This window comes from Canis lupus, chromosome X (genome assembly GCF_011100685.1).
Source record: "Canis lupus familiaris isolate Mischka breed German Shepherd chromosome X, alternate assembly UU_Cfam_GSD_1.0, whole genome shotgun sequence".
Classification (NCBI taxonomy): Eukaryota; Metazoa; Chordata; class Mammalia; order Carnivora; family Canidae; genus Canis; species Canis lupus.
In genome coordinates, this window is record NC_049260.1 from 111,053,047 (window position 1) to 111,076,412 (window position 23,366).

General features: G+C 39.2%; 1 long non-coding RNA gene across 4 annotated transcripts in view; it reads left to right on the top strand.

Annotated features, from left to right (window-relative positions):
• LOC102156336 overlaps nucleotides 1-23,366 on the top strand; it is a 354,886-nt gene that overhangs the window by 191,194 nt on the left and 140,326 nt on the right. Inside the window, exon 4 of one of the 4 annotated variants that reach the window (XR_005386467.1) lies at nucleotides 1,200-1,254. The exons of the other annotated variants lie outside the window; for them this stretch is intronic. This is a non-coding gene — a long non-coding RNA (uncharacterized LOC102156336). The remainder of the gene's footprint in view (nucleotides 1-1,199; nucleotides 1,255-23,366) is intronic. 4 annotated transcript variants of the gene reach the window in all.

Consider the following 23,366-nt stretch of genomic DNA (forward strand, 5'->3'; position numbering starts at 1 on the left):
AACTGACTGAGCTACCCAGGCACCCTGGTTTTTATTCTTTCTCTTGCTGATGTATCATGTTGATTGATTTGTGAATATTGAACTACTTTTGCAACAACATAGGAATGAATCCCACTTGGTAGTGGTGAATTATTACTTTAATGTATTGTTGGATTCGATTTCATAGTATTTTGTTGAGGATTTTTGCATTTATATTCATCAGAGGTGTTGGCCTGTAGTTCTTTTTTAGTGGTGTCTTTATCTGGTTTTGAGTCAGAGCAATACTGGCCTATAGAATGAATTTGGAAGTTTTTCTTCCTTTTTCTTTTTTTTTGGAACAGTTTGAGAATAGGTATTAACTCTTCTTTAACTCTTTGGTAGAATTTGCCTGTGAAGCCATCTGGTCCTAGACTTTTGTTTGTTGGGATTTTTTGATTACCAGTTGAATTTCTTTTTTTTTTCTTTTTTCTTTTTTTTTTTTTTTGCATCAAGGATTTATTTTTTTTAATTTATTTTTTATTGGTATTCAATTTGCCAACATATAGAATAACACCCAGGGCTCACCAGTTGAATTTCTTTGCTGGTAATCAGTCTGTTCAAATTTTCTATTTCTTCTTGTTTCAGTTTTGATAGGTCATATGCTTCTAGGAATTTATCCATTTCTTCCTGGTTATCCAATTTGTTGATACATAGTTTTTCATAATATTCTCTTTTAGTTGCTTGTATTTCAGTGGTGTTGGTTGTTATTTCTCCTCTCTCTTTTGTGATTTTATTTGTTTGGGTCCTTTCTCTTTTTTTCTTGATGAGTCTGGCTAGAGATTTATCAATTTAATTTTTTTTCAAAGAATCAGCTCCTGGTTTCATTGATCTGTTCTACTGTTTTGTTTTGTTTTTTGGTTCTATTTCATTTTTTTCTACTCTAATATTTATTATCTCTTTCCTTCTTCTGGTTTTAGGTTTTGTTTATTGTTTTCTTCGTAGCTCCTTTAGGTATAAGGTTAAGCTGTTTGAGATTTTTCTTGCTTCTTGAGTTAGGCCTATATTGCTATAAACTTCCCTCTTAGAACTGCTTTTGCTGCATCCCAAAGGATTTGAACCATTTTGTTTTCATTTGCATTTGTTTCCATGTACTTTTAAACTTTCTTATTTTATTTCCTGATTGGCCTATTTATTGTTTAATAACATGTTATTTAACCTTTATGTATTTGTTTTCTTTCCAGATCTTTATTGTGGTTGACTCTAGTTTCATAACACTGTGGTCAGAGAAGATACATGGTATGATTTTGATCTAAGTTTGTTTTGTGGCCTAATATGTGATCTTTTCTGGAGAATGTTTCATGTGCACTTGAAAAGAAAGTGTGTTCTGCTGTTTTAGGATGAAATGTTCTGAATATATTTGTTAAATCTATCTGGCTCAACATGTCGTTCAAAGCCATTGTTTCATTGTTGATTTTCTGTTTAGATGATCTGTCCATTGATATAAGGGGATGGTAAAGTTCCCTACTATTATTTTGTTATTGATACTTTATGTTATTAATTGTTTTATGTATTTGAGTGCTCCCATATTGGGTTCATGAATTTGGGATTCCCCTTTATGATTATATAGTATCCTTCTTTGTCTCCTGTTGCAGTCTTTGTTTTAAAGTCAATTTTGGCCAATACAAATATTGCTATTCTGACTTTCTTTGGCATCCATTTGCGTTATAAATGTTTCTCCATTCCCTTACTTTCAATCTGCAGGTGTCTTTATTTTTTCTTAAGATTTTATTTATTTATTTGAGAGAGACAGAGAGTGAGAGAGATACCAAGAGAGAGCACAATCAGGGTGGAGGAGAAGCAGGCTCCCAGCTTAGCAGGGAGGCCAATGCAGGGCTTGATCCCAGGATCCTGGGATCATGACCTAAGCTGAGGGCAGATGCTTACCCAACTGAGCCACCCAGGAGCCCCACTAATATACTTTATAGATTTTCCAATTCTCGTTATTGCATGTAAATGGAATTATACAATATGTAGTCTTATATGAATGACTTCGTTCACTTAGCAAGATTTTTCCAAGGTTCATGCACGTTGAAGCATGTATGAGTAGTTTATTCTTTTTATTGCCAAATAATATTCCATTGTATGCATAGGCCACATTTTGTTTATTCATTTATAATTTGATAGATATTTGGATTGTTTCCAGTTTTTGGCTATTATAAATAATGCTTCTATGAACAATATTATGCAAGGCTTTGTGTGAACATGTGTTTTCAATTTTGTAGAGTATATACTTAGTAGTGGAATTGCTGAGTTACATGGTAACTATGTTTAAATTTTCAAAGAACTGTCAAAATGTTTTCCAAAGTGGTGGCACTATTTGACAATTTCACCAGCAATATATGAGGGTTCCAATTTCTGTACATTTTTGTCAAAGCTTGTGTTTTTTACCTTTTAATTATAGCCATCCTTTTGTGTTACAGTGTCATCTCTTAGTGATCTTGATTTGCGTTTCTCTAATGACTAATAATGTAAGCATCATTTCATGCTTATTACCTACTTCTATATATTCACTGGGGACGTGTATATTTAAATTCTGTTCTAAAACAAAAACTTAAAAAAAAAAAGCTTAGACCAACGTTCTACAGATCTGTGATATAAATGACTTGCTCTTTTGGATTTGGTGACTTGCCCAATGACACACAGTGGATCAGGGGCAGAGATTGGCCCCCTACTACATGCAGCTCTCTATTACCTTTTGGTCCAGCAAATTACTTAATGTAGCTTACTGTCGTGGGGTGCAGGATCAAAGGCTATGTACACTGGCAGACCTAGGTTACATCTTGGTTCCTCCACTTCCAAGCTTTGTGACCTGAAACAATTGAATTAAGGTAGCTAAGCCTCAGTTTCCTTCTCTGCAAAATGGGGATGCTAATAGGACTTGATGTCCTAAGGATTAAATGGTATAATGTATATTAAGTGCCTGGGTATTTGTTTACAAAGGAAATGATCATCTACATAGAATATTCTAAAGGACTGACAAAAAACCTTTTGGAACTAAAAAGTGATTACTCATAGGATGTAAGGTTAATATATAAAAGCTATTGCTTTCCTATAGACCAATTGGAATTAAAAAATTAAAAATCAATACCATTTACAATATCACTGAAATTCAAATTCTCATATATAAACCTAGTAAAATACTTGTAAGATCTTTCTGATGAGAGAAATTTAAAAAGATCTAAATAAATGGAGGGATTATCTTATGTTCATGGTTTGAAAGACTCAATATTATTAAGATCTAATTCTTGACCTATAGATTTCAACTTGACCTGTAGATTCAATGCAATCCCAAACAAAATCACGGCAAACTGTAGATATAGACAAACAAAAAGGTATAGCAAAAGGCCTAAAACCGCCAACAAAATACTGAAGATGAACAAAGTTGGATGACTCAGGCTCCTACAGTAATCAAGACAGTGTGGTGTTGATGAAAGGATAGATAAATAGATTAATGGAACAGAATAGAGAGCTCAGAAATAGACCCAAATATAAACAACTATTCTTCGACAAAGGAGCAAAGGCAATTCAATGGTGAAAGATAGTCTTTTCAACAAATGGTACTGGAACAACTAGACATCCATGAAAAACAAATCCTAGTCACAGACCTTGTATCTTTCACAGAAATGAACTCAAAATAGATCATAAACCTAAATGGAATGTGCCTGGCATGAGGCAAGTGCTCCATCAATGGTCACCATGGTTATTTGGAACGGTTCTGATGCTTTCTTGAGTTGGCTGGCCAAGAATTTGTGATGTTTGAGGGAGGTTGAGGGGGCCTTCTAAGCAGCCTGGGTTTCCTGTAATGTGACGAGAGGACCATCTGCATCCAGGAGTCACATGGGGTCTTTATTACAAAGGCAAATTCCTGGGCCTGATGCAGACTCAGACTCTCTGTGCCTTTTGTGTTTTTTTGTTTTTTCTTAAATAACACCCTCTGGTGATTTTGATGCAGATTAAGGTTTGGGAATTTGGGGTGTAGAATTTAGCTCTGATATGGAGTCTGTCACCACTTGAGTTCAAATCGCAGTCCCACCAATTGAATTGCCATGGTGTAATGGAAAGAGAAGGCTCTGGATTCAGAGGAACCTGGCTTTAATTTCTGCTTCTGCCCCTTATTGACATTATGACCTTAGGCAAGGCACCCTCCTCTGTGAGTATCAATTTCTCTTTTGCTAAACGAGGAGAGTAAATTAGTGGTTCTTTCCTCCAAGGCTTGTTGGGAGGTTTAAATGAGATAAAGCCTGGCCTTGTGGGTATTGTCCAGTGTCAATTGAATTACATCTGAACAGCCAGCCAGAGGAACGCAGTAGAGTGGGGAAGAAGGAAAGGGAAACAGAGTACTTGGATGGTTGTAAAGGAGCTGTGGAGGTGGAACCTTGGGTAGCCAGAGCACAGCGAGTGGGCCATTCACAGTGTTGCAGGACCCAAGGAAATGATGCTGGGCAATTCCGTGGTTTAGCATCCTTTGGAAGCTGGGTGCCTGCTCTCAGACACTAATGGCCCTGATAGTGGAGATATTTGAGACCTGAGTGACTGCCTGATTTCTGTCTTTAGAGTTTGAAAAGCCAGTCATAGACCATAAGTATCCCCTTCAAGAACTGGCATTTTTTAAAGGAAGCTTGTTTATAATGTATACTCTTGGCTTCTTCAAGATGAGAAAAAAATTCCTGAGCCCCCTCTGCTGGCTGTACTGCAGAAGAGCAAGTGGGGAATTACCAGAATGATCTCTAAAAGCATTCCCACTTTGACCTGGACATAGAGACACCTACACTTACAGAAACAGAGAGCCACATGCAGCCACATGTCCTTACACATGGATCATACATGAAGACATGCACAAGCACATACTGACATAGCACACAACCCACACTTGTGCTAGGTGGTTGACCATACCAGCTTAGGCCTCAGACCATTTAGAGCTATGCAATCCTGAGCAGGTTTCTTTCCTTTTTCTCCCCAGATTTACTGAGGTGTAGCTCACAATATAAAATTGTATATATTTGGGGCACTTGAGTGTCTCAGTCGGTTAAGTATCTGCCTTCGGCTCAGGTCATAATCTCGGGGTCCTGGGATCGAACCCTACATCGGGCTCCCTGCTCAGCAAGGAGTCACTTCTCCCTCCCCCTCTGCCTTTCCTTCCAACTTGTGCTTTCTCTCTCTCAAACAAATAAATAAAATATTTTAAAAATAAAATTGTGTATATTTAAGATGTACAACTTGATGATTTGATATACATATACATGTATGAAAGATTCAACACAATCAAGCTACTTAAAATATCTACCACCTTACATAGCTATTGTTTTCTTGTTTTTAAGTTTCTTAACTTTTTAATTTTGTTATTTTAAAATGTGTGTATATACAAACATACTTATAAGTCTAGCTATGTGTATATTTTTATATGTGTATGCATATCTGTCTATATCATAATGTATGAAAAGGGCCTACTTGGCACATAGTAAGCACTTGGCAAATGAAAATTATTATGCTTTTATTACTGCCAAATTCAAGCTTTCAGAGCTTCAATTTTACTAATCTGTAAATTGTGTAAATTGGGAGTATTAACAAATGTTTATATGGTGCTTACTAAGTGCTAGGCACTGTTTTAAGTGCTTTCTATGTATTTTTTAATTTAATCCTCACAACAATCTTATGAAGTAGGTACTATTGTTACCCTCGTTTTGCAGATGAGAAAAATGAATTTCACAAAGGGTAAGTGACTTGTCCACTCATACAGCTAGTGTGTGGAAGAGCTGGGATTTGAATGCAGGCAGCCTTGGATCCAGAGAATGTTCTTAAACAGTAAATTATATCTGCCTCATGAGTAAGATTAAATTGGAAAAGTAATTTAAGATGTTGTAGGAAAATTGCTTAGCTAGGCACATCATAAACACTCAGTAAATACCAACTATTATTATTTACATTTCAGCCTTGCCACACTTACTAATTTGGTCTACATAGACATACAGATCTTCCTCCACTTACAAAGGAGCTCTATCTAGATAAACCCATTGTAAGTTGAAAATACTTTTTTATTATTCCTTTGGAAGGGGGAAGGAGCAGAGGGAGAGGGAGAAGCAGAGAATCTTAAGCAGTCTCCATGCCCAGCATGCAGCCTGACATGGGGTTTGATTCCACAATCCTGAGATTATGGCCTCAGCTGAAATCAAGAGTTGGATGCTTAATCTACTGAGCCAGCCAGGTGCCCCAAGTTGAAAATATTCTAAGTGGAAAATTCGTTTAATACACCTAACCTCTGAACACATATGAATGGATTAATTCATTTAGTGTAGTTATGTATTTAATGATATTTATTGAGCACACATTACATTATGTGAGTGGAGCTCTTTGAAGAACCAGGGCTAGGGCATTGAACACAACAGACAAATAATCCTTGACCCTGTGGATCTGACATCCTAGTGGATGAGAAAGACGAACAAGATTTAAAAAAGAAAAAAAGCCACTGTATTGTTGGTTAGATAGTGATCAATGTTCAAGAGAAAATGTAGGGGATAAAATGATTAGGGGGTTTACATTTTAGGTAAGGGTGGCCAAGGAAGGCCACAATGGTGGGTTGGGCCATGATCAGAAAGGAGGTGGTTAGAGGTGGTGGGTTCTGGATACATTTTGAAAGTAAAGCCAACAGAATCTGCTGATGGATTGGGTCAGGGTTGTGAGAGAAAGAGAGGAGTCTAGATGATTCTAAGACATCTGGCGCGAACACCCATAAGTGCAATTACCATTAACAGCTGGTGAATACTATAGAAGGAGCTGATTTACACTAGAATATTGGAAGCTGGGTTTTGAACACGTTAAGTTTGAGATGCCAATTGGATGTCCACATGGAGACACAAGTATGTACTTGAGTGTGCAAATTTGGAGTTCAGGGAAAAAGTTTGATCTGGGGATAAATGTATTTGTGAATTGTTGGAGAATAGATGGTTATTTAAAGGCATAAGACTGGATGCAATCACCAAGGGAGTGAATATAAATAAAGAAAAAGCTCAAGCACTGAGCCCTGAGGCAACCACAAAGTTCAGTCAGAAGATGAGAAGGAGCCAGCAAAGGAGATGATTTTTCAGGAAAATAAGAAAAGAGAGAGGATAGAGTGTGGTGTCCCGAGAGCAAGTGAAGAAGGGGTTTCCAGGACCAATCAATAAAGCCATCGATTGATCAATATTGCTGACGAGTCAAATAGCATGAGGAATGAAAACTGAGTCTTGTATTTGAAAATGTAGAGGTCACAGGTGAGCTGGAAAAGATTAAGTTCAGAGTGGAGTGCTGAGAGAAAAAGCCTGATTGAAATAGATTCAAGAAGAAATGGAGGAAAGGCAAACAGGGAGTAAAGATAACTGCTGAGCAAAGGGATGGAGCAAAGAGTTGGAGGGAAAGTGAGGTTGAGAGAGAATTTTTTTTTCATTGAGAGAAATCCTGGCGCGCTTGTAAGATGATTGGAATGGTTCAGAATTGCCGGATCGAGTAGAGGGGAAAGTTAATGATGGAGCGGAGTAAAGGAGGAATTAGCTGAAGGCATGGCCTTGAGTGGGTAGAAGGAATGGGACTGAATGCACAGGTGGAGAGCCTCCTAGCTGAGATTAATCTCCTAGTAACAAGAGAGAAAATAGCATATATGGGCAAAGATGCTGAAATGCTCTCAGAGAAACAGGAGGCGAAGTCATCAGCTAAGCATAGGGGTGGCATTTAGAGAAGAAAGCATGCTATGTTCTTCAAATAGATTTTCAAAATAAATGGACTTAGAGACTATAATATGGTTTGGGGGCAAGTTTAACATCCCACCTGAGATTAATAGTTATGAATTTATTATTTTTTATTATTTTTAAAAGAATTTATTTATTTATTAATGAGAGACACACAGAGAGAGAGACAAAGGCAGAGACACAGGCAGAGGGAGAAGCAGGCTCCATGCAGGGAGCCTGATGCGGGACTTGATCCCGGGGCTTTAGGATCACACCCTGGGCTGAAGGCAGGCACTAAACTGCTGACCCACCCACGGATCCCCCAATAATTATGAATTTATTTTATTTAATAGTTATGAATTTAAAGTGAAAGCAGAGAAATCATTGTGATTTTTCACCAACTCTGTTCAGGTAGGTGCAGGCACAGAGAAGATAAAAAATGGGATTTAACTAGGATCATTGCTATATAAGTGCCACAAAAGATTCTAATATGTGACCAAAATGATGTAAGGTGGGTAAGGAGAAGAGAGGGCATCAGATAGGTAGACAGTGAAAAGCTGGTAGGATCAATGAATTGGAAGTCTCACTGGGTTGACAGATTCCTGGATTTGTAGTGTAAGAGGGATTGAAATGAAAACATTGGGAGGGGGTATGATCAGGGAGGGTGATTATGATATTGAGACTGTGAACAATCTGCAGTTACTGATCATGGCCAGGCCTAAGTGTAGTTGATTAGAAATGGCTATAAGTTCTTTTCAGCTCCTCCTATCAAAACTGGAGTGCTTCCATGTCCCTTGAACCTGGACTGACCCTGTGACTTGTTTTGACCATGAGAAATTTCGAGGAGGAGGTGATGATGTATTATCTCTGAGCCTCAGCCTCAAGAGGCCTGGAGACTTCTACTTTGCATTGTAGGTATGCTGCCACCGCCACGTTAAAAACGAAAAACAAAGAACAAGTGCTTTAAGGATAAAAGATCACATGGAGAGAGCTCAGCCAACCCACCATCAGGGGCATGAGTGAGCCCAAGTGAGAGCGTAGAAGAACCAATCTATGGAATCATGAGAAATAATACATTGTAGTTGTGTTAGGCCACTAAGTTTTGGAATGTTTTGTTGTGCAGAGCAGATAACTAACACATAAAAGTATACCTTTGGGAGTGAGTGGCGAGATAAGGTCAAGGATGCAACCGTCGGAGGGGTGGAGTTCAAGGAACTGAGAAGCCAGGGTGTGGGAAGAATCATCTGTTTGTATTTTGAAATTGCCAGGAATTGAGGCAGGAGTAATGTTGGAAGGAGTGACAGTGTGCCAGGAACGAAAAATCTTCAAGAAATGAGTGGGTGTGATTTGCAGCAGTATGGTCTGATGAAATGAGATCCCAAGCTAGAGATTTCTATGCAGCTGGGTGTTTTTTATATGTACACACAGATATATGTAAATATTTATGTGGATTTTGTACACACATACAGATTTATGTATAGATATCTCATAGACGTGTTACAGATCTGTGTGGACAGATACACCAAGCAAGAAAATATGCACATAAGCACACACGCAGTTATACACCTAAATCTCTACACATGTACAGGTGTTATGCAGGTACCTATGAACTCAAGCCACATGTGCACAAGCATGCACCCACATAAGCATTCATAGAAACACACAAACCTAGTGCATACAAGCATTTACACAAATGCATAGACACACAAACGTGGGCATACATTGAACAAATACAGACATCCAAATACACTGCCTCACTCAGAGAGATGTGCAGAGAACCTGCGTACGCAATGGTAGCATGCAAATGTCTAGACGCATGTCTTCATCCAAATGTCAGCATGGACACATGGGCATTGATACACAATATGTACACCACACATATGTATAACCATAGAACATTCACACATGCACACATGTACCTGAACACGTAAGCACACATTCAACAGTTATATCCACACATTCACCAGAACAGAAACACACACACATATACAGATATAGGCACTGAAACATTTGGGGCCAAACACAACACATTTGACCACACACACGAGCACATACATACATATTCATGTAAACATATGAGTGTATACACATATATGTACTCACGGCCCATGGAGGCCCCAGTACCACCAACGCACTCATGTTGCTTTCGTTATATTTTGAAAGTATTTTTAGATTCAGGTTTGTGTTCTGCTTGTGTTTACCAATCTGTATAGCTTGTATATAGCTTGTATTCCAACTATATAGCAGCCGCTGGACTCCTGCTTCTTTGGGGCAGCAGAGAGAGCAGACCCCTGAGCTTGTAGAAATGCAGTGGGAAGTGAGGCTGGACAGGTAGTACCTTTGTGCTTGTAGTAGCATAGCTTGGTGGCTAGAAGTATAGATCTGGACTCTAATAAGACCCACTTACTTCTGAATTCCTACTGTTAGCTCTCCCTGTTGCTTATGGCCTATGTCTTCAGAGATCCCTGGGAGCAGAAAGCGTGGCTTGAGGGGACAGGCCACATGGAACAGATAAGTATTGTCCTTATGTGGTGGAAGAATGGGTGAAGACAGGGCTTGGAAAATTCAGAATAAAGGGGAATTTCTGGTGGGTAGGCCTAAGTGAGATGCTTCCATTAGAGGCCTTAGGTAACAGGGAGCCTAAGACAGAGCTAGGGTTCTTCAAAGCCCTCTTCCGAAGGCCAGCTCATAGGCTCCCAGTCTTCTTCTGTTCCTGGTACTGCTGTGGGGGATGGACACTGAAGGGAACAGCTGTCCCTGTCTTACTAATTGTCCCAGGGCCGTGGTGGATTGGAACACAGGCCTCTTCCAAGGCCCTCTACCTTTTAAAAAATTTGAAAAAAAAAAGGAAAAGATCATAAGTGTACAGCTCAAAGCATTTTTACAAAGTCATATAATTGGGTGAGCAGCACTCAGATCAAAAAATCATAAAATGACTAGCACCTCCAAAATCCTGCACTTGTTCCCTTTCAGTCACTCTACCCCAAAGATAGCCTGGTTTCTAACAGCATAGAGTTGGTTTTCACATGTTTCCAAATGAAATCATATAGCTTATTCTCTTTTGTGTCTGGCTTCTTTTACCCCAAGAGGGATGTCTGTGAGGTTCATTATTGTCGCATAAATCAGTACCTTGTTCTTTTTTATTGTTGTATCGTATTCCAGTTTGAAGATGTACTGCGCTTTATTTAGTCACTTGAGTTGATTCACTAGTTTGGAGCTGTCACGTATATATACTATGAATGTTATAGTACATCTTTTACTGAACAGATGCCTCTACCTTATTGTTTATTTCTAAATTTTCATCCTTTATAAGAGGGCCACCTTCAGTTAGATAAGCTCTAGGCTCCACAAAACATGGATCGTTATCCTGCCCAGGAGCCAGGCTTTTTGAAATTTACCAAAGGCTGTACCATGGCACAACTCCAAGGGATAGCATTTTCATGCGTTGTGCATGACTGGCACCCCTAGGGCATAATACAATGGGTCCGGTGTCCCCTGGATTTGTGCAGTGGGCAGCTCTCCACCACTTTATTTCCCATCTATTCTCAGGAACTGGGAGATGGTTAATTTCACTGAACTCAGAAAGACCTTTTGTCAAAATCTCTTATCCTTTATGTCCTTTTTGATTTTGAATCATGGGCACAGAATCACAAGAGCCATGGGTCAATCTAAGCAGTGCCAACAACCCATCAGCTAATTCTATGGGAATAATAAAAAAGAACCCAAACAATTACAGTAGGTGTTTGACTTTATAGAAACCTAATCATGGAGCTCTTGTTTGTTTTTTTTTAACCCATTAAGAGCTTCTTCAGACGTTCGGTAGACACATTTTAAGTCTCTTCCAGCCCCTTTGGACAGTCAGCAAAGGAGAAACAAGTGGGTTTTGGAAAGGGAGGTTTTGTCTAAAGCAAGGCTCTAGTTTCTCTTTCTGCCCTAAGTTTCTAACGTAAAAGTGGGGAGTATGTTCTCTGAAGGCAGACTGATCTTCTTGCAGTCTCTGCTTGGCGGGTTCTGAGCTGGGCAAGTGGCACAAGCTCTCTAGGTCCCAATTTCTTCCTCTAACTCTTTCCTGCATTATGGGTCCCCCTGCAAGGGGACAGGAAGGGGAGTCATAACCACAGGGGACTAAGCAGCCTCCTCTACCTATGGCAAAGAGAGGGTGGCAGATCCAGAAACGGAGTACGACTACCCAGCAGGTGGGCAGAGGAAGGAACTCATGAATTCCTACCTGCTGAATGCAACAGGATGCGTCTTGTTTGAGCCATTTAGTGTCTTGGGGCTTTTGCAATGGGACAGAGCACAAGGTATGAAGCCTTGAGCAAGTTTACAAAGAAGCTTCTCCCGGGGACCCAGCAAGGGCTCTGTAGTTGGACAGAACTAAGTTCAAGTCTTGGCTTTGGATATCTTACACTCTGAGCCTCAGTTTCCTTATCTGGAAATTAGAGAAGAATAATTCCTGTCTCACAGGGTTCTATGAGGATTAATAAGACCATACATGGAGAAATGATACCTTTCACCTCATTTCCTCAAGTGTTTTCAGATCTCTGAGTTTCTGCCCAATGCAGTGGTCCTGAACCACATCAAACCCCATACCCCTTGGATAGAACACCTATTTTGTAATGACCTCTTTATCACTCTGAAAATAAATGCATTGATAAGATAGCCCCTTACTGCTCAGAGTTTGGCTCATGGACCAGCAGCATCATTGGCATCATCTGGGAGCTTGTTAGAAATGCAGAATTTTGGGCCAATTTTCAGGCTCACTGAATCAGATTCTGTATTTTAACAAAATCCCCACGTGGTCTATATGCACAATATAGTTTGAGACCCATTTTGATAATATACTTACACTCCTAATTAAATATAAAGAAACAAAATAACTATAATATAAAGGGAATATAGAATGAAAGTAATTGTAATAAAATTTTTTTTCCATACACAAAGGCTCATACTCAACTATAGTATAAGATATAATGAAATAGTTGGATGCTTCCACCTACATGTAGACTCAGTGTGAAGGTAAATAGCTCTGCCTGCAGAGCTGGTGTGTATCCGTGACCAAATTACCAAAATGCCATAAGATTATCACAGCTGGTGATGGTTTTTAAAAAAGATTTTATTTATTTATTTGAGAGAGAGAGAGGGAGCACACAAGTGAGAGGGAGGGACAGAGGGAAAAGGAGACTTCCTGCCGAGCAGGGAGCCTGATGCGGGGCTCAATCCCAAGATCCTGAGATCATGACCAGAGCCAAAGGCAGACACTTCACCGACTGAGCCACACAGGTGCCCCTCACAGCTGGTGATGTTTTGAAATGGTGGGCAGCTTTTGGTAAAGTACTGAACTAAACAAAGTATAGTGTGATCTTTCCTGGGTGTATGTACCATTGCATTCCTGGAAAATGCAGCATCTATTAAAACCAGTGTGTATGTGAGATGGAGTTAGGTTCAATATTCAAATAGTTATAAAAAGGGTTTCCCACTACACGAAAGCTTGATGAGACCTTCAAAAGAGATGTGTGAGACCAATGGGAAAAGAATAGTTTCTTCAATAAATGGTGTTGAGACAAATGGATATCCACATGTGAAGGAAGAAAACAGGACTGCTGTCCTACACCACTCACAAAAATTAACTCAAAATGGATTAAAGACTTAAATCTAAGACCTGAAACCATAAAACTCCTAGAAGAAAATACAGGGAGAAAACTCCTTAACATTGGTTTTGACAATGATTTTTTGGATATGACACCAAAATCAGAGGGCAAGATGATGATGAGAGGTTAATATCTAAAATATGTAAGGAACTCGGGTACTGAGGAGGGCACTTGACAGGATGAGCACTGGGTGTTATACTATATGTTGGCAAAACAAACTTCAATAAAAAAATAAAAGAACTTACAGCTTAATGTTGCCATAGCTTGGGCTAATAAAAATAGTTTTCTCGTAAAAAAATGATAAAATATGTAAGGAACTCATATAACTCAATAGCAAAAAAGCCAATCCAATTGGAAATTCAGGCAAAGAACCTGAATAAACATTTTCCAAAGAAGGTATAAAACTGGCCAATAGATGCATGAAAAAGTGATCAACATTAGTAATCGTCAGGGAAATGCAAATCAAAACCACAATCAGATATTATCTCACACCTGTTAAAATGGCAATTATCAAAAAGGCAAGAGATGAGTGCTGGTAAGGGTGTGGGGGAAAGGAAACCCTCTTATACTCTTGGTGGAAATGTAAATTGGAACACCCACTATGGAAAACAGTATGGAGATTCCTTAAAAATTAGAAATAGAAGGGCACCTGGCTAGCTCAGTCAGAAGAGCACAAAAGTCTTGATCCCAGGGTTATGAGTTCAAGCCCCATGTGGGGTGCAGAGATTACTTAAATAAATAAAACTTTAAAAAAACTAAAGGAGAACCCGGGTGGTTCAGTTGGTTAAGTGTCCAACTCTTGATTTTGACTGGGGTCATGATCTCAGGGTCGTGGGATTGAGCCCTGGGTTGGGCTCTATGCTCAGCACGGAGTCTGCTTGGGATTCTCTCTCTTCCTCTACTGCTCCCCCCACTTGTGTTCTCTCTCTCTTTCTCTCTCAATCAATCAATAAAATGAGAAATGGAACTACTCATGATCCAGCAATTACATGATTAAGTATATATGTGATGGAAATAAAATCAGTATCTTGGAGAGCTATCTGCACTCCTGTGTTCATTGCAGCATTATTCACGATAGGCAAGATATGGAAACAACTTAAGTGTCTGTCAGTAGATGAATGGATAAAGATTATACAGTGGAATATTATTCAACCATAAAAAGGACATCTTGCCATTTGGTCCAAATGAACGTGGAGGGCAGGCTGCTAAGTGAAATAAGTCAAAGACAAATATTATATAATCTTACTTATATGTGGAATCTGAAAAAAAGCCGAGCTCATAGAAACATAGAGTGGTGGTTACCAGGGGCTAAAAGGAGGGGGAAATGGGGAGAGGCTGGTCAAAGGGTACAAACTTCCAGTTATAACACGAATAAGTTCTGGGAATGTAATATACAGCATGGTGACTGCAGTTGTATAGTTGATTGTATAGTTGAAGTTTGCTGGGAGTAGATTTTAAATGTTCTCACGAAAGAAAGAAAGAAAGAAAGAAAGAAAGAAAGAAAGAAAGAAAGAAAGAGAAAAGGTAACTATGTGAGGTGATGGATGTGTGAATTGACCTGATTGCAGTAATCATTTCAGAGTATATACATATATCAAATCACCATGTTTGTACACTTTAAATATATATAGTTTTATTTATGAAGTATTCCTCAATAGATCCAGGGGTGAAAAAGATCATGTGTGATGTGGGGCAGTTCTTTGTCATTTGAGGTTGCGTCTGGTTTCCTGGTCTCTGACTACTAAATGCCAATAATGACTCCCTTGGTCACTGTAGCAATCAAAGGTGCCCTCCAGTTTTTCTGGTGAATGTTCCCTAGGGGACGGCAGTGCCTAGAGTGTCAGAATGGAGTGGGGTCCCAGGGAGCCTTCAGAGTGTCAGAATGGAGTAGGGTCCCAGGGAGCCTTCTGACCAATCCCTAGACTTTTTTTTTAAAGATTTTATTTATTTATTCATGAGAGACACAGAGAGAGAGGCAGAGACACAGAAAGAGGGAGAAGCAGGGTCCATGCAAGAAGCCCAAAGTGGGACTTGATCCCGGGACTCCAGGATCACCCTCTGGGCCAAAGGCAGGCGCTAAACCGCTGAGCCACCCAGGCGTCCTACCAATCCCTAGACTTTTGAGATGGGAAAGCTAAGGCCCTTTCTGCCATATCCCTTTCTCTAGAGAAGGTTTTTCTCTTACTTAATGTTTCTTCTCAGTTTTGTGTCATATGTTGAATAAGAATAAATATTTTTTGTGTTTTATGTAAGTGTAGCTTACCTGATTTACAAATGAAGAAACTGAGACTCAGAGAAAGGATGGGACTTGCTTGACAGATTAATTTGCTGAGGTCCCTGTCCTGATAGGGTTTCCTATAGGTCCTTACAGTTGAAATAAAGTTGTTAATAATTCCGTTCTCATTTCCTTCTTCTCTTTTCCAGGTAGGTATTCTCTCTTCCGTTGACCATATCCAAATCTATCCAAAATGGTGGCGCAAATGTTGAAAATTAACATTTCTGCAATGAAATATGCAAAATTTTGTTTATTCATGAGAGAAACACACAGAGAGAGACAGAGGCATAGGCAGAGGCAGAAGCAGGCTCCCAGCTGGGAGCCTGATGTGGGACTCTGTCCCAGGACCCCAGCATCACGACCTGAGCCTAAGGCAGACACTCAACCCAGGTGCCCCGAAATATGCAAAATCTTAAGTAGATTCCCTTGCTATGGGATTTTGCAGATTGTTTATTACTTATGTAGAAGCTCATTTATTGCCAACTCATACTGCACAGGGGTTTTATGGATGCCTTGCATTGGCTCGTACTTGTCTCCAGGTCTTTATGAAGGCAGTTGGTTAATTGAGAATGCTACAGAGGACTCAGATGAATGGAGACTTGAGTCCTTGCTCTATCATTTCCCAGCTGTGGGGCCTTCGGACAAATGAGTTAACCTCCCTGAACCTAATTTACCTTCTCCGTTAAAATTAAGAATAGGGTAATTAATTCCAGTAACTCTCTCACTTTCGCAAATAGGCCCGGATGCTTCATACCACTGAGCCTCTTGCTTGTCATCCCCTCCCCTCATTATGCTGGAGAACTCCTACTTGTCTTTCAAAACCCTGCATGATGCATACTTTTCTGAGGCTCTTCTCCAAGCTCCACCCCCTCAGGCACTTTGGGCTCCCCCAGAATTTCTTTACAGACTTCTATTTAACCCTTAACTGTTGTGCTGAAATGACTGGTTTACAAGACTGTCTCTTCCACTGAACCATGAGCTCCTTGAGAGCAGGACTCTGTCTTACTCATCTTTGTAGCCTCGGTGCATAACTCAGTGTTGGCTCAGAGTAAGACCTCAATAAAGCTGTGTTTGAACATCAATATCAATTACTATCACCATCACTTTCCTTACTGGCACCTGTCATCTAGAACCATACCATTTGTTTTAACACTAAGTCATTTTCCTACTGATTGCTCTTGAATTGTTTCATAGATGTAACCCTGGGGTCCCCAACATGACTAAATTCCATAAGAGCAGGAAATTCTTGTATTTCTTTTTGTGTAGTGCCTAAGCACACATAGTAAGTTATCAACCACCACGAGTTAGATTTTTTAATTTTTTGACAATCATTTTATTTTATTTTAATATTGTTTTTAGAGAGGGCTAGAGGAGAGGGATAGAAGGAGAGAAAGATTCTTTTTTTTTTCCTTTAGAGAGAAAGAATCTTAAGTAGGTTCTATGCCCAGTGCGGAGCCCAACATGGGGCTCAATCTCATGACCCTGAGGTCATGACCTGAGCTGAAATCAAGAGTCAGACACTTAACTGACTGAGCCACCCAGGTGCCCACAAGTTTGATCTTGAAACAGCACTGTGCTATTGGGTTGCCACCATTTCAATGGTATTGCACTGACAGCAATTTTCCAGAAAAATAAGAATCTGTACTCAGGTAGAAATGATCTCTTAGGTTAGGGGATTCTCTCTTCCACTCAGCTAGTGATGGTGGATTTTATTATTACATATGAGCACCAGCAAAATTGAACTTGCTTGGTATTTGGACTCTTGCCTAATGTTGATTCCATTTAGTGAGCACAAACACCCTGATTATACAGGCAGTTATTCCATTTTAGAGATTGATATGGACAAAAAGATATTAGAACATATAGTAAAGCACTGAGAGGCTGGTCCATTGAACTATTGAAGGATTTGAACATTTAATGAATGAGTAGTTTTATAAATTATTGAATCTGAGCATCAAAAGACATTCTAAATCTTTTTTTGCACTTACAAATATTTACAGATCTTTTAAAGATCAAGTCTATCATTATCAATTTCTGTGCTGTATATTGTCAATATCCACAGTGACCCCAGAGGAGCCTGTGCTGGCAGGAGTAATGCTGTGGTATGTTCAGCTCTGCTGGATCTCCATAGAGGGGGGCTGGAATGCCTTGTGGAACAATGCCCTGGGCTCCCGAGAGCAAAGAATGAAGGGCAGTCTAGTTTGATAACCACATTAAAGCACTACCAACATCTGTTCAAGCCAAAGACAACACTATCTCTAGGAATTAACCTTCTGAACCACTGAATCATTACCCTCAGCAGAGCGAAAGTTGGACAACAAGAGCCTATTTGTCAGTGGTTCCTCAGAGAGACGTGGTAAGCCATATTTTATTGCAAACAGCGTGAGAAGGCCTGGCTTGGCTTTATACATTTTAAACACAGAATATATTTGTGTGGGAAACAAGCAGACAATGAATGTAAATAAACTTTTGATGATACCTTGTAGCTTTCAGCATTTATCCCATTCCAGAACAAATGGACCATGGAGCATTGCCCCAGAAAATAGAAGTTCCTGGATTTGTACTTAAATGTTTCTGTCTTATTTTAATGAAACAGTAGGTATCAATAATGAGAGTGTCAACAATGTGCAAGATATACTTCACATTTGCACTAATAGAAAAATTGCAACCCTTTGCTGAAAGTAATATAATTCACTGTGTCAAAGTAACTAGTTGGATGGGCTTTATGTAGCTGCATCAGATGGCGAGGGAGGCAAGGAGGATGGAAGGGGAAGATCTAATGAGAAAAAATTTTAGAACAGAAGCAAGAATAGAAAGCCTGTCATTAAGACTTTAGAAGACTCTGGAATTTGGAGGTGTCTTTCTTATAATGAAGACTGGCTGCAGCTTCTACTATGATAGGTTTTAAGCCTTCTGCCACACTAATTGAAAAATCCATGTCCAGCTTTTTTCTGATATATTTTTTTTTATTTTTTAAGTAGGCTCCACGCCCAGCATAGAACCCAATGTGGGGCTAGAACCCATGACCCTCAAATCAGGACCTGAGCCAAGACCAAGAGTCAGATATTTAACCCACTGAGCCACCCAGGTGCCCCAGTTTTCGGATCTATTTTTAATTGCAGTAAGCCATCATTATAGATATGAGGCTTTTTATTTTTATTTATTTGTTTTTTAAGATTTTATTTATTCATGAGAGAGAGAGAGAGAGAGGCAGAGACACAGGCAGAGGGAGAAGCAGGCTCCATGCAGGGAGCCTGACGTGAGACTCGAACCCGGGTCTCCAGGATCATGCCCTGGACTGAAGGCGGCGCTAAACTGCTGAGCCCCCTGGGCTCCCTGATTTGAGGCTTTTTGGAAAGTAATCTCCACCCAATGTGGGGCTCGAGCTCACAACCCCAAGATCAAGAGTCACATGCTCTACCAACTGAGCCAGCCAGGTGCCCCAATAGACATGAGGCTTTTATGCTAAACATGCCACAGAAGTGTGAGATTAAACTGACCTGTAGGGGGCGGGGCAAGATGGCGGAGGAGTAGGGTCCCCAAGTCACCTGTCCCCACCAACTTACCTAGATAACTTTCAAATCATCTTGAAAACCTACGAATTCAACCTGAGATTTAAAGAGAGAACAGCTGGAACACTACAGAGAGAAGAGTTTGCACTTCTAACAAGTACAACTCGTTTTAGCTACTCTGCACTGAGCAAAATGACTAGAAAGAAGAACTCACCACAAAGAAAGAATCAGAAACAGTCCTCTCTACCACAGAGTTACAGAATTTGGATTACAATTCGATGTCAGAAAGCCAATTCAGAAGCACTATTATAAAGCTACTGGTGACTCTGGAAAAAAGCATAAAGGATTCAAGAGACTTCATGACTGCAGAATTTAGATCTAATCAGGCCGAAATTAAAAATCAATTAAATGAGATGCAATCCAAACTGGAGGTCCTAACGACAAGGGTTAATGAGGTAGAAGAAAGACTGAGTGACATGGAAGACAAGTTGATGGCAAGGAAGGAAAAAAGAGAAAAATAATTAAAGACTATGAGAAAAGGTTAAGGGAAATAAATGACAGCCTCAGAAGGAAAAATCTATGTTTAATTGGGGTTCCAGAGGACGCCGAGAGGGACAGAGGACCAGAAAGCATATTTGAACAAATCATAGGTGAGAACTCCCCTAATTTGGGGATGGAAACAGGCACTCAGATCCAGGAGATAGAGAGGTCCCCCCCTAAAAATCAATAAAAACCGTTCAACACCCCGACATTTAATAGTGAAACTTGCAAATTCCAAAGATAAAATCCTTAAAGCAGCAAGAGGCAAGAGATCCCTAACTTATATGGGGAGAAATATTAAATTAACAGGAGACCTCTCCACAGAGAATTAAAAATAGAACTGCCCTACAACCCAGCAATTGCACTGCTAGGGATTTACTCCAAAGGTACAGATGCAGTGAAACGGCAGGACACCTGCACGCCAATGTTTACAGCAGCAATGTCGACAATAGCTAAACTGTGAAAGGAGCCTTGGTGTCCATCAAAAGATGAATGGATAAAGAAGATGTGGTATATAAATATATATACAATGGAATATTCCTCAGCCATCAGAAACGAGAAATACCCACCATTTGCTTCAATGTGGATGGAACTGGAGGGTATTATGCTGAGTGAAGTAAGTCAATTGGAGAAGGACAAACATTATATGGTCTCATTCATTTAGGGAATATAAAAAATAGTGAAAAGGATTAAAGGGGAAAGGAGAGAAAATGAGTGGGAAATATCAGTGAGGGTGACAGACCATGAGAGACTCCTAACTCTGGGAAACGAACAAGGGGTGGTGGAAAGGATGTGGGTGGGGAGATGGGGTGACTGGGTGACGGGCACTTGAGGGGGGTCCTTGACGGGATGAGCACTGGGTGTTATGCTATATGTTGGCAAATTGAACTCAGTAAAAAAATACAAAATAAATAAATAAATAAACTGACCTTCATCCTTAGATTAGTGCCTGAGACATATGTATTTTATTTTACACTTATAAAGTATTTATTGTGCACTATTTTACTTATTTTTTTGCTCTGCATGATTCTGAAAGAAACATGTTAATAATGTGTGGTAACTGGCATCATAATTGCTATAAAAATATTCCCATTTTTTGATGATTCAAAATATATAGATTACCCATATATAGACTTTATATATGCTATGTAGTCTGCTATATGTAGTCTATATATATAGTCTATATATGTATATATACCAAATATTAAGTACATATATATGAAATACATACAACATATACAAAGCCTATAGACTTACTTTATTGTATAAAGTAAGACAGAGTGAAATGCTAGGGTTGTGGCTAACTGTCCTCCCCTTCCTGGAAGTCATCAAGTCTGTGTTGGGTCTGGATAGAGAAGGCTGTATTGGGAAATACCACCCTTGCAGTCACCTTAGTGGACCCCCCTCCCCATACAAGTATGGAGAAAGAGTTCAGTTTCAGTTCTAGCCTCTAAACTTGATCTGGATAGCCGATTGTAATGGTGGAAAACATAACTATGCTGTGGGAGGCCTGGAACACAGCAGGTGTTTAATGAAGGTTTGTGAGTGAGCGAGCAAGCGAGTGAGATAAAACTTTGGATGCAGGATGCACTTGCTCAATGGTTCTGCCAACATGGGCCATGGACTCAGGGTTCCCCCCTTTAAGGGGGTTTGCAAAACCAAAAGTATTTTTATGATAATACTAAGACTTTCTATGCCTTTTTCATTGTGTTGACATTTGCACAGAAGGTGCAAAAGCAACAGTGGATAAAGCTTCTGACATGTTAGCATGAATCAAGGAAGGGGCACTACGCTATGCTAGCAGTCATTGTACACTTCACCACCACTCACGGGTGAAAAAAGCCAGTTTTAAGAATGTCCTTGATGAAGCAGTACAAAAAATATTCATTTTATTAAATTTCGGCTCTTAAGTACTTGTATGCAGAAATCACTTCTGCACACTGAAATGTAATGGTTGTCTTGAGGGAAAGCATTTGTGCAGTTGTTTGAATTGCATACTGAATGAGCTACTTTTTTTTTTCCCCATGGAAGACCATTTTTTTTACTTGAAAGGACAACTGATGGAAAAACTATGGTTATTCAGACTTGGACATTTGGCAGATATTTTCTCAAAAATGAACAAAGTAAGTCTGTCATTACAAGGAAAACAACTGACAGTATTTGTTGCCAATGATGAAATTGGAGCTTTCAAGCAAAATTAGAATTTTTGGAAAACTGTGTCCACCACTATTTGCTTGACAGTTTCCCAGTAGTGAAACAGTTTTCTGATGCTACTAGTGATGATATTAACAGATGTGATTTTTTTAAATATTGTATAATCAAAAGTGTAAATATTTGGAAGATCTTCACAACTCAGAAATCAGTATTTTTGAAATGATCAATGTACAATATTATGATATCATGCACAAATCAAAGATTAATGCAAAATACAAGACAGGTGCCTGGGTGGCTCAGTCAGTAGAGCATCTGCCTTTGGCTTAGGTCGTGATCTCAGGGTTCTGAGTTCGAGGCCCAAGTTGGGCTCTGTGCTCAGCAGGGGGTCTGCTTCCCCCTCTCCCTCTACCCCTTACCCTGCTCATGCTCTTCCTCTCCGTCTCTCTCTCTGTCAAATAAATAAATAAAAATTTTAAAAAATACAAAACAGATCAGTGGACTTTGGTATAACAGAATATGTAAAGTTCATTGATATGATTTCAAACTCCACATTGCAGATGACCTTTAAGAAACTATCACTTTCTGAGTTTTGGTTTAATACCAAAGAAGAATATCCACAATTGTCTCAAAAGGTAATTAAAATGCTGCTTTCTTTTCCAAAAACACATATTTGTGTGAGACTGGATTTCCTTCATATACATCAGTAATAATATATTGCCAGAGATTGAAATTAGAAGCAGATATGATAACTATGAACTATCTGAAAAAGAAGCAAAGTAAACAATCCATCATTTATAATAGCATCAAGTATAATAAAAAACTTAGGAATAAATTTAAGAAATTTTTTACTTGAGCTTTATTTTTAATTAAATTAATTAATTCTTGATTCCAGTATACTTAACATACACTATTATATTAGTTTCAGGTGTACAATATGGTGACTCAACAATTACTCAGTCCTTATCATGATAAGTGTGCTTTTAATCTCCATCACCCATTTCATACCCCCCAACCTCTCCTCTGGTAACCATTTGTTCTCTGTAGTTAAGAGTCTGATTTTTGGTTTGTCTCTTTTTTCTTTTATCTTTTGTTTTGTGTTTTAATTAGGAATAAATTTAACTGAAGAGGTGAAAGATCTGTACACCAAAAATTGTAAGATGTTGATGAAAGAAGTTGAAGGAGACACAAATAAAATGGAAATATATCCCATGTTCACAGATTGGAAGAATTAATATTGTTAAGATGTACATAATCCTCAAAGCTATCTATACATTCAATGCCATCCCTATCAAAATTCCAATGGCATTTTTCACAGCCATAAAAAAAAATCCTAAAATCTGTTTGGAACCACAAGAGACCCTGAACAGCCAAAGCAATCTTGAGAAAGGAGAACAAAGCTGGAGAAATGACAGTTCCTGATTTCAAACTATATTACAAAGCTGCAGTAGTCAAAACAGTATGGTACTAGCATAAAAACACACACGGACAAATGGTACAGAATAGAGAATCTAGGGGTAAA